This window comes from Sceloporus undulatus, chromosome 1, assembly GCF_019175285.1.
Source record: "Sceloporus undulatus isolate JIND9_A2432 ecotype Alabama chromosome 1, SceUnd_v1.1, whole genome shotgun sequence".
NCBI lineage: Eukaryota > Metazoa > Chordata > Lepidosauria > Squamata > Phrynosomatidae > Sceloporus > Sceloporus undulatus.
In genome coordinates, this window is record NC_056522.1 from 364,095,463 (window position 1) to 364,107,654 (window position 12,192).

Consider the following 12,192-nt stretch of genomic DNA (forward strand, 5'->3'; position numbering starts at 1 on the left):
CGGCGGCCATTTTGGGTGAGGATTGGGGGCGGAGCCAAGGGCCGCTCAGTCAGGCTTCGGAAGCCGGGGAGGAAGGAAGCGCTACGCTCCGCCGCTGACAGCCGGCTATTCCGGCCCGGGCGCGGAGGTCCTAGCTGGGGTGAGTCATGAAACGGGGCCCGTCGCTTCCTTTTCCCCGTGTGGACCTTCTTTCGCGCCTCCGTCCCAACGGCCTCTTTTGCCCATGGCTGCATCCGCATTGGAGGGATGATCCGTGTTAATACCGTTTTAAGCTGCCATGGCCTTCTGGGAAGTGTAGTTTGTTGTGGGTGAAAGAGGTGTGTTGGGGAGGCTATTTTTTGGGGGGGGGGGGGGGTGTTGTGGGGGGGGGGGGCAATGTTGCATCTGAGGGGTGAGGAAGGAATCAGGTGGAACTCACCAGGAGGGGTTAAGAAGATGAGGCACTCCAACGATATGTGTGTGTGTGTGTGTGTATATATATATATAATGGGTGGTGGTGGTGGGGAAGGTTTTTGAGGGGAACAAGGTTGCCTCTAAGGGGCGAAAGGAAGTATTCAGGTGTAGTACACCAGGAAGGGGTTAATAAAGTCCTCCACTTAATTGGGATGTGTATGTTTGTGTATATATGTGTGTTTGATTGTGTGGGTGTATGATTGCGGTGAAAGGTGTGTTGAGAAGGCTTTTGGGGGGGGCAGTGTTGCATCTAAGAGGCGAAAGCAAATAATCAGGTGTTGCAAACCAGGAGGGGGAGTCAAGAAGATGGGGCACTTAATTGAGGCGTGTGTGTGTGTGGATTTGGGGTGAAGAAGTGTGTTGGGGAGGCTTTTGAAGGGGACAAGGTTGCATCTAAGGGGTGAAAGGAAGGATTTGGATGTTGCACACCAGGAAGGGGGGGTTAAGAAGATGAGGCATTGTATATATATATATGTGTGTGTGTGTGTGTGTGTGTGTGGATTTGGGGGGAAAGAGGTGTGTTGGGGATGCTTTTGGGGGGGACAGTGTTGCATCTAATAGGTGAGGAATCAGCTGTCACACACTTAGGAGAACAACAAGGTGTGGATTTGGTATGAAGAGGTAAGGTGCATAGCACCTAAAAAGGTGAGGCACTTAATTGGGGGTGTGTGTGTGTATTTGGGGTGAAATAGGTGTTATGGGGAGACTTGCAAGGGCGATAGTGTTGTATCTAAGGGATGAGGAAGGATTCAGGTGTTGCTCGCTAGGAGGGGGTTAAGATGAGGCACTTAGTTGGGTGTGTGTTTGTGTATATATGTGTGTGTGGAATTGGGGTGAAGAGGTGTGTTGGGGAGGCTTTTAAGGGGGACAGGGTTGCATCTCAGGGACAAGAAGGAATCAGGTGTTGCATGTGGGGGGCTAAGAAGATAAGGCTCAACTGGGGTGTATGTGTGGATTTGGGGTAAAGCGGTGTGTTGGGGAGGCTTTTGAGGGGGCAAGGTTGCATCTAAGGGGCAAAAGAAAGGATTCAGATGTTGTACAACAGGAGGGGGTTAAGAAGATGGGACAGGTAAACGTGTGTGCGTGGATTTGGGGTGAAGGGGCATGTTGGAGAGACTTTTAGGGGAGGACAGTGTTGCATTTAAGGGGTGAGGAAAGAATCAGGTGTTGCACACCAGGAAAGGGGGGGATTCAAAAGATGGGGCACTTAATTTGTGTGTGTGAGAGAGAATTTGGGGTGAAGAGGAGTGTTGGGGAGACTTTTGGGGGACAGTGTTGCATCTGAGGGACACGGGGAAGGACTCAGGTGTTGTACATCAGGGGGGTTTAAGAAGATGGAGTACTTCACTGGGGTTGTGTGGATTGTGAATGGCAAATGGAGGAAGGAGGGTGTGACTCTCGGAAAAAAGGGTTGTATTGATCATCTCAGAAGATGGAGGACAGGCAGGTGTGGAGGAGGCAGAGGCAATAAGAAACTGACAGCAACTAGCATTCTTTTTTAGCGCTTAAGTGTGTGTGAAGAGGTGGGGGGAGGCGTGTATTTCAGGGAAGTGATGCTGCTTAGGAGGAAGGGTGAGTATTCCTTGCCTAAGGATTGAATCTGTGTGTAAAGGATGTGCTGCTGTCTTCTAATACTCCCCCCCCCCCAAGCCTTTCCTTCCTTATGTTGCTTACTTCTTCCCATTTCTGGCTTTGAGTGTTGTTGTTTAGGGCCACAAGGCTAAGGAAAATCCTGGGATGGGGGGGGTGTGTCTCCTGTAGCCCCTAAATCTGTGATTTAGGGGAGGGAGGCATGTGTTTGAAGGAAATGATGCTGCTTAGGAGGAAGGGTGAGGCAAAGGCTTCAGATGCTGCTGTTTAGGGTTGCTTAAGAAGATGAGTATGCAAAGGGATTTTGTAGCACCTTTGAGGCTTAGGAAAAGAAAGAAGCTTTTGTGGAAGATGAGGCCATTATGGTGTGAATAATTTGTGAGTGATTGATAGCAAAGGGGGTGTAACCCTGGGGAGGGTTGTGTGGATCATCCCAGAAGATGGAGGAAAGGCAGGTGGTAGGGGCTACACATAGATGGGAGAAGAGGCGATAGGGTCTGTAGCTCTTGTCTTAAGTGTGCATGTGCCCTCCATCTTCCCTCAATGGAGTCTCCTTTTTCTTACTCATGCAGAAGAAAAGGCTGAGTCAGGCTCCTGTTAGTCTGGGTTGGTCTCTGAGGAAAACAGCTAGTCTCATTAGGCTGTTGATGTTCAGTTGTGGATCATTTGGAATGAGCAAAGTGGAGGACATGACTCCCAGGGAAGGGATGCGGGAGAGGAAGCATTTGGATCTCTGCGTGTAGGGGATGTGCTGGTTTTCTACTACCCACCCAGCCACCTTTCCTTCCTTAAGTTGCTTACTTGTTCCTATTCTTGGCTTTCATATGAGTATTTATTTAGGGCCTGACAACACACAGGGCTAAGGAAAATCATGGGATGGTGTGTCTATATTCATGTGCCTTCAAGTCGCCTATAGACTTATGAGGACCCCATGAATTTGCTTTTTTAAAAATAATAAATGTTATTGATACAAAAATTGAACACACAGACTTAAATGTACACAACACACACAGTAACCAAAGTCACTGAAACAAACTAACAATTAAACATGGACAAACTACCCCCATCCCTCCCCCCTTAAAACATAACAAAAGACTTCCTACCTATTCTCTAATTGAATAAAACTTTATTTCTCCTCTGTTAATCTTCTGGTTTCCTCTTTTAACATCAATATTTACCATAATACGTTCCCACATTCCTTCCTTAACACCACAATACAAATAATAATAATAATAATAATAATAACAATATTAATAATGATGATGATACCACTTACCTAACTGTCAAATCCAATAACATTAATATCACCTATATTTTATACGTGTTTTCCAATTACCCCATGAATTTCATAGGGCTTTGAATACTCAAAGCTGGTGTTGACAGTTCCTTTCTTTGAAATGTAGCATACAGCTCCTGGATAGCAGTCTCGCATCCAAGTACTAACCAGGGCTGACTATGTTTAGCTTTCAAGATCAGACAGGATCTGGTGCCTTTAGGGTCCCTATTTGCCTCATAATGTCTATCGTTGCAAGGTGGATAGATATTTGTGTGTGTGTTTGCTTTTTCCTGAAATAAGGAAGGAAGACGGGGGCAATTCTGTCTCACTTTTTTGTCTCTTGAGTCTGTAACTCCAGGGTCATCAGACCTGTTTTTCTTTTCAGTCATTTTAACTGCCATAAGGTTTTGAACAATGGAAATGAACTGAAGCAAAAGTTGACAGGGAAAGAGGAATAAGATGAGTAAGAGGGTACAAGTAAGAGAAAGAAAGTGAAATGGAAGATGGAAAGTATACAGATCTGTAACCAATAGAAGATACAGATCAGTGTGAAGGTGAATGTCATGGTATATATGTGTTACTTGTGTGTTAATGTTTTTATTGTATTGTTTGTTGATATGTATGTTTGCTTCTTTTTAAAATTATTTAATAAAATTAAAAAAAACCTTGTGTATACAAAAGCAAGAAACACTGTGATTGATATTTGCTTTCAATTCAGTTAAGTGGTGGTTTTTTTTAAAGAGAGCTTTAATTTTTTCATAGACAAAAATTATTTGCTTTAGTGCACACTTATGTCTACATCTTAAAGAGGCTTTCTGGAATATGGAGCCATCTTTTCTTTATTAATAGGGGAAATGCCACAAATCATTTGAAGAGGAAAAACAATCAAAGTATTTCGTTTTATTTTTGTGTCCTTGCTTAAACATTTCACACATGGTGCTTCCAATTCACCACATCATAGTAAAGTGAAATAAAACCAAGAAATAAGGCATCAGACTAATACCATCGTATGCAGGAGAAAGCCCTGTTAAACTCAAATGATATTACTTGTGGATAGACAGGGATAAGTTGTCAATGGAATTAGATATGTACTGGTGAACTGAGCAGTATATGAACAAGTGAACCACATAGTTATTGAATAAGCAAATAAGAGCTGTTTGGCAGTGGAATAGACTAACCTCTCATTTGTTGGAGGTTTTTAAATAGGGATTGTGAGACCATTTCTCAGAAGTTCTTGCATTATGGATTCCTACGTAACATGGCTAGATGGCCTTTTGCGTTCCTTCAAACTATGATTCTCTAGGAGAAAGCTAGAACTCCCTTTGTTTCTCCAACATTGATTTAAAATGTCATGATATTTTTTTAAAAAGTTAGATTTTAAATATTTCACATGACAAACAAATCACTTTCTAACAACTGCCAGAAGTTGGTTGTGCAATGACCAAAAGGTATTAGTCATAGAATTTAAATGCATCTGAAATAATAAATCCACCATTCACCAATAGTGTTGCTAAAGCAGATCCATTAGGCAAAGCGATAATGTGTTGTAAGCCAGAACAACTGTGTTATAGCAGGCATATTGCAAAACAGGAAACTACTGAGATGATTTCAGATTTGAAGAAGCCTGGAACTGTATGGCAACAGTGTAGACTAATTTAGAAATGCTTAGATGCCAAGACATTTAAATGGTCAATTTTTTCAAAGTCATTGATTCAATAAAATTTCTATATTGTGTTGCAGCAGTCTCTCTAACCTTCCTGTCAGTATGAAAACGGAATGGATCTATATGGTTACTGGGATACTGATAAAGTTGTGTACTTGTTTAAAAATGTATGTCATATAATAGCATTCAAATAAAGGAAAATTTGATACCGTTGTGAAATAATTGTACTTTGCGGTACTTATGCTTGCTGCCTAATTAAGGCAGAGTGAAGAGCAAAAATGATATAGAAAGAGGAGGTTAAAAAAGAAATCTAGGTCATTGGTATATGAGTAAGTGCATTTATAACCTCACAGGAAGTCTATAAATGTTTAACAAGAACACAGAACAATATCTGAACATTAAAAAGAATGAAGTGGGTTATAATTTCAAAATAAAAAAGAAAACAGTTTGCTTTATGTTTGAGGCATTTTCCATCAGACTCCGACAAAACCCTCGCCAACCCCTCTCCTTTTGTGGTATATCTGTTGGTCTCTTTTGCTCAGCTGGGTGCCCTTGGGATGTTTCATTGTACCCTCTAATGCAGTCTCTGGCTTTTTTTGCTGCAGGCAAAATTCCCTTTGGACATGAGGATTAGTGCAGCTCTTCAGTCCCTACCTTTCTGATCTGCCTCTGAGGCACAGTTAGCTTAGAATATGTGTTCGCTTTGACTCCTTAGTATGTATCCCTCCTAATATGTCAACATGGCTTCTGTATATTTTAGGATTTTTTCAGATTGAAAACCAGCAGTTGAGTATATAAGGCAATGCGAATTGTCACTGTTGGTCTGGAAGGTCTATTGAAATAAAATAGGATTTTTTTTTTTTCTTAAAGTGGGAATTGAACTGCAGTTATTGTCACAAAATGGAAGCGTACCTCCTAGCTGAATTTAAATTTATTCTTAATTGGGACATTGTGCTCATGGGGTTGCATGTATTGCTGCGTAAGAAACAAATCACCTAAAGAAGTGTGCCTTATAGTTCATGTCTTGTTGCTGATCCACATGCAAATTTTATTTTTTTAAAACAAATATTTTTAATGAATTTGTGCTTTTTTTTAAAATACAAGGAATTGTTTCAGCAGAGTTCCCCAAACGGCACTAATCTCCTTTACAGTGAAGAAGGTCCCATGGAAAATAGTTTTTTCCCTCTTTAATACTCTTCAATTGTGTCTTCATGGATCCTGGGTGTTTTTTCTCTCTCTCTCTTTGAAAATAAAGTCTTTGTTGTAAAACCTTACTTAGCTTGCAAAGCAGGTGAATGCAATGGTTCAATTCTTTTGGGGGGATTGGAATATATTGAGCCTTTCCAGTCTGTCTGCCATTGCTTTTGTTTTATATATTTGTTGGTAGATTTTTGTTAGAATTCAAATGGATTCTGCCTCTATCACTTGGTATGCATTTGTTCTTTATTTCTTCCAATTCTTTTCAGAGATTCGTCCACTTCACTTTCCAGCATTGTGATTGCCATGTCAAACCATTCTTCCTTGAAGAAATCTGTTGTCTTTCCATCTCATTATAGTTCTTCGGTGCATTGCTTCTTTTTGTTTTCTTCTGATCATATCTGTGTTTCCTTGCTGGTCACATAGCATTTCTACACTTGGTTTAAATTTCCCATTAATGTTTTGGATCTTTTGGAAGAAGTCTCTTGTTTTACATTTTTGTTTTTGTCTTCTGCTTGTTTGCACTGATTGTTATAGTAGTTTTCTTTCTTCCTCTGCACATGTTGCTGAACAGTTGTGTTCAGAATTCTGACCTTATTTATATCTCCTTATGCTTCTTGCTTGCCCTTAAGGTGTATCTGAATAATGAGTTAATTTTTATAGTCAATCTGCATAGTGGTATGTTGAGGATATAACACTTGACTCACATTTGATTAATGTCTCTATTAGCTTGGTGACTGGGCTCCACACTCCTCAGGATGCTTCCAAATGTAATGGAAAATAGGAACAGAGACATGTAGTACAGTACAGTGTGGGAATAAAGAGGAATGAATACATGTTTGAGTCAATCATATTCTACATTTATGACATTCAAATTTAATAACTAATCAAATGTAGTTAACCTTATATATTTTTATTACTCTTGTGCTGCTAAACAGAAGAAATAATGAAAACAACTCTGTATGTGCAAATCTGCACTTCAAATCCATGTTTTCATTTAGACTTGTTTGTGTTATGTACCACCAGTTTTGATTTGGTTAAGGATGCCTTAAGGGTAGCTTTTTAAAAAGTGTCAGTATTTGTATAGACTTGTAAAAATATAGTTTTACAGCCTAGATATTTTGTTCGGTGGCACTGACCTAAAAATGTCTAAATTGAGCAGGGAAAAAATGTTTGCCTAGACTGCTGTTGCTCCTGACCTCTCATGAATATATCTCTAGGATTTGTTTCTTGTGGGATAGTTCCATAGAAGTGTAGTCTTGTCATTTGTATGGTGTCAAAACATACATACATTCCATGGCTTCATTGGGATACATATTAAAAATGTATAATTTTCAGTTTCACTATGTTTCATTGCACCAGACATTTACACTGAGGGAACTTCTAATGGTCTCATGATCAACTTTTCCTCTTCAACATCTTCTTTTTCTTAACTTTATTGATGCCTGCTTATTACCCCAAACCTGTATTCAAGGCAGATTACAAATTTAGAAGACTGTAATATACTTAAAACATACAAAATATTACCACTAAAATGGAATCAAACAGTTAGCAACACTAAAAACAGTTTAAAACCTACACTTCAAAAGTGTTAAAGCAATTTTAAAAAAATACAATTAAAATAGTATAGTGTGCTCTTGAAAATGCTTTTTTTTAAAGACCTGCCATTTTAAACACTTAAAAACCATTAGTTCTTAGTTCCTGGGATTTACTGTAGGTTATACCAGGTCTAGAGATGTCTTCAAAATTGAAACTAAAACTGTTTTTACTTAGGGGTTTCTGTGTGCATGCACACCTGCATGCACATGCACCTGCTTAAGAAACAGAAAAGATCAGTTTTTGTCCATTTTTGCAGAAAGTTGAAGTGGGCTTGTTGCAAAAACAGTTTTGGAGGAGGGTCCCTTTTGATCACTCCCAATTTACACTCTGCTTCAGGAAAGGAACACTACATGTAGAGAAGTAGGATTGCATGTGTATATTTGATGAAGATGTGCATTCCCATTAACAGAGCAGTGGTCCTTTGGGCACTTATGGACTTGCTGGATGAATCTTTGAGTGCAGTTAGGCATTTTTATGTAGGATTGTGGCAACAGATGGGTTGGAGCTATAGTTGTGTATGTATAGCTAATGAACTATTTCTAGTGACTTGCATAGTTTAGTTTTCACGTTAAAATGAATAGGAACGGAGGATGAAATCATTGTGATATGCTGCAAAGCATACAGTCTTGCTAGTATGTACTGAAGGGGACATCTGTGTTAAGAGACAAGCCAACTGACTGTGAGCAAGATTTTTCAAAGCTAGTGTTTAAATTGTGTTATAAGCCTCCCTACATGTCACTACCTGAATGAGAGAGCCATCTTGATGGTTTGCTAGATGTGGAAGCATGGTTGGAAAAAACAAGAAGAGCCATGCCCAGATTGCCCTAGGAAGATGTTTTTGTCCCACATCTCTTACTGCGACCATCTTATTTCTGTAGGCCTCTGCGAGGTAAACTGCATTTTGGATTTGATTTTAGTATATCCTGATATACAAAGGAACACCTACACCTGCCCAGAAAAGGAAAAGTGGTATTTAAAGGCAGGGGCAAAACAAAAGAGTCCACATTCTTACAACTGTTCAACAGTTAGCCTTCATTTGTGAAGGAATATGAAAATTGTTTTCCAGAGGTTGTATTCCCTCCCCACCCTCTTGTCTTTTGTTCCTTGACTGTTAAATACTACTTTTCATTGCAAGTCTCTTTCTCTCTCTGTGTGTGTGTTACGGAATTACATGTTGTACAGTCAGTTGCTATTGTATACATAACATTACTGTTGAGGGGAAGGAGAGGAAGATTAGCAAGGTGTGAGTGGGTTTGGAATAATTCCTTTACAGTATTAAATTTGTAAAAATGAAGTATATACCAAAAAGGGGAGAGAGACTTGATGGCCCCAAATGGTTTTAAAAATGTTGCATACACATTCCCTTTTTTCTCACAAGATGTACAAAATACTGGTGGTGGTTCAGCTCCAGGTTTGTATGAATGAAACAGGTTAAATCAGAGGTGGACAACTGAAAGGTGTTGGAAGCTGGAGCTGTGTTGGCTACTCAAGAGATTTTTGAGAGTATCTCCTGCCATCAAGCTCCCAAGAACTTATTAGAATTTTTTAGGGGGAAAATGCCCCCAGATGCCTCTCATTGTCCCCGAATTAACTTTTAGTTCACTTCCCGTTTTTTTAAGGTCTCTACTGGGACTAAAACAGCCTGTTGAAGGCTGAAGACATGGAAAAGTTGCACCCCAATCCCCATATGGAGCAAAATATTTTTTTAAAATTGGGAGGGGGGTGAGGGTTCCTGTGTAAAGATCACTAAACACATTTTATTTGGGCTTGTAGGATTTGGCATAGCTTTGATTGTCATGATGGATGGTGATGGTGAAGCTGCTGGTTTTCGATCTTTTGGCACATCATCCATAGCCCCCCCCCCCCCCCCCCCCAAAACCTACTGAGTGCACTGGTTTACTGTATTATCATATGTTAGGACAACTCCTTGTACCAGTCTTGCATTTCCCCCATCTTAGTTTTGTCTTGTGTTCTTTCTGAACTGTCCTGCCCTATGTTGGTTGGATGCATATGTACCCCTGCTCCTTTTTAATTAATTAATAATAATTACCCATTAATAAATGGGTAGACAATGATGAAAACTCTTACATTCATAAGTGGCTAGTTTACAGATTACCAGCGTGGATAATGTCAGAGTATTTTGCTATTGAAAAACTTAATAGTTTAGAAACAAGTTCACAATGAAAACATGTTTTACTTTCCTTCTGTGTACTTCTATATAGGAAGGATATCAGAATTCTTAAGCTTTGTGTCTATAGATGCTATAGAGCTTGTTGTTCATTAGAGCATTGCTGGGATTAAATCATAAGTGTTTCTGCTTCTTGGCATAGGCATAGGGATGCCATAACCTGGCTGCGCCCATGATTGTAATGGTTTTGGGGGTACTGGCATGGTCACAGTCTGGTTCACTCTAAATCCCAGGTTTGGGCCCCAGCCGGCAGCCATCACACCTAAAGGGAACACTCGTCCCCTTGAGGCTGGCTGGCCAATGGCAGAGCAGCTGGGGCGGAGCTGTTTCCAGCCCCACTCTGCCATTGGCCAGCCTCAAGGAGGAGGTGGATCCTTGGTGGAGGAGGAGTGAGACTCTGGGCCAGCCAGGGTGAGGGAAAAGCGCCCTTTCTTAGTGCATGGCGAGGAGGAGGAGGAGGAGGAGGAGGTGGGTGCCCATTTTCAAAGGTTCCCCCCCAAAGTGCACTTTCTGTGTACGGTAGAGTCTCGGTGAAGAAGCATGGGACGTCGAATTGGGGACAAAAGTCCCTTGCCTTGCCTTCTCCCTCCCTCCTTCCTTCCCTAGTTCCCTACTTAGCTTTCCTGCTTGGGTCAGGCTTCTCCTCGGCGGCTGCGTTTTCTGCAGGCTCCCTTTGGCCTGAGGAAAATGAAGTCGCCGAGGAGAGGCCTGAGGCTGTCCTCCGCAGCCGCCGAGTCCTCACCTTTCCTGTTCCCTTCCCTTCCCTTCAAAGGGCTCCAAAAAGAGCCCTTTGGAGGAAAGGGGAGGTCTGGGAAGAGCAGGACCGGGCTAGTGCCCAGGTCTCTCCTCTCCTCTCCTTTCCTGTCTCCCTTCCCTTCCCTTCAAAGAGTTCCAAAGAGCCCTTTGGAGGAAAGGGGAGGTCCGAGAAGAGGAGAGTGGCCTTGGAGGACAGGCCTGGGCCGAGCACACAAGCCCCTCAGAGGAGCCTGCGTCCTCAGTCTAGGCTTGTCCTCCTCCATTTTGATCATGCTTAAGAAACATGCATTTATATTAAAAAAAAATTTAAATCTTGTCAATTTTTTGTGTGTCCTCCATTTTTTTTTTTAAAAAAATGTGTCCTACATTTGAAAATGTTGTCCTACATTTGTCCTGGTTTGGAGGTCTTGACTTATGGCAACCCTACATAGGCATCATTTTAAAATTGTACCTGGCCTTTAGTTGTTTAATTTTGGAATTAAAGTAATGGTTTTCTTGATAGGACCATGGTTTTGTGAAGACAAAATGAATGCCAGAGTACAGTAGTTCACTCCAGTTCCAACTCTATGATTCTATAATCCTATTATTCTAATTCCTATTATACTTGACAGCGTTGATAGAAGCCCATGACTTCTTGTTTCACTTTTTTTTTCTAATGGAAAGTTTGGATGGTTCTGATGTAATATCAGCAGATTGAAGGTAGCTATTTTTTTAGTGCTTTAATGAATATACTTTCCTTATCCAAAAGGAATACCTATTATGACATAGTTAAATTCTACTTGGATGTACTGAATTATTACAATTTCTTCTTCTTGTTGTTGTTGACTTTCATGTTGACTCCAATTTATGACCCTATCAAAGTTTCTTGGGCAAGATTTATTCAGAGGAGGTTTGCCATCGTCTTTCTCTAAGGTTGAGAGAATGTGACTTCCCAAGGTCATCCAATGGGTTCCAAACCATAGTCTCCTAGAATCCTAATCCAATATCCAATCCAATACAGCATAGTGGTTCTTTATATTTTCTTATGGGTATGAAATTGCTTGTTGGACTACAACTTTGTAGATCAGGGTTCGAGTCCCTGCTCAGCCATAAAAATTCCTTGGGTGAGTCACACGCTCTCAGCTCCAGAAAACCCCGTGATAGGTTCATCTTAGGGTCACCATAAGTCAGAAATGACATGAAGGCACACAACAACAACAACAACAAATAAAATTGCTAGTGAAAGCTTAACGTTTTCCTTGATACTTCCTAACATGATCTCAGTAACATACCCTGCAGTTAATTCTTCCTCACCCCAAAGCTTGATTACTGTACTTGGTGTTTCCAGTTCTCACTGACATAAATGAAATGAAGCCCTCTGGAGAGGTCGTTTTCCAAGCTGATACTAGGCAAATAAACTTGAACCAGAGAAGGGAGCACACTCTTACCTTGGAAGCAAACACAGTGAAGGATCCAAACCACACAAATGTG

General features: G+C 40.9%; 1 protein-coding gene across 1 annotated transcript in view; it reads left to right on the forward strand.

Annotated features, from left to right (window-relative positions):
- KLC1 (kinesin light chain 1) overlaps nt 1-12,192 on the forward strand; it is a 66,486-nt gene continuing 54,294 nt past the window's right edge. The window contains exon 1 of the mRNA XM_042460737.1: nt 1-139. The gene's annotated coding sequence lies outside the window, so the exon portion shown is untranslated. The remainder of the gene's footprint in view (nt 140-12,192) is intronic.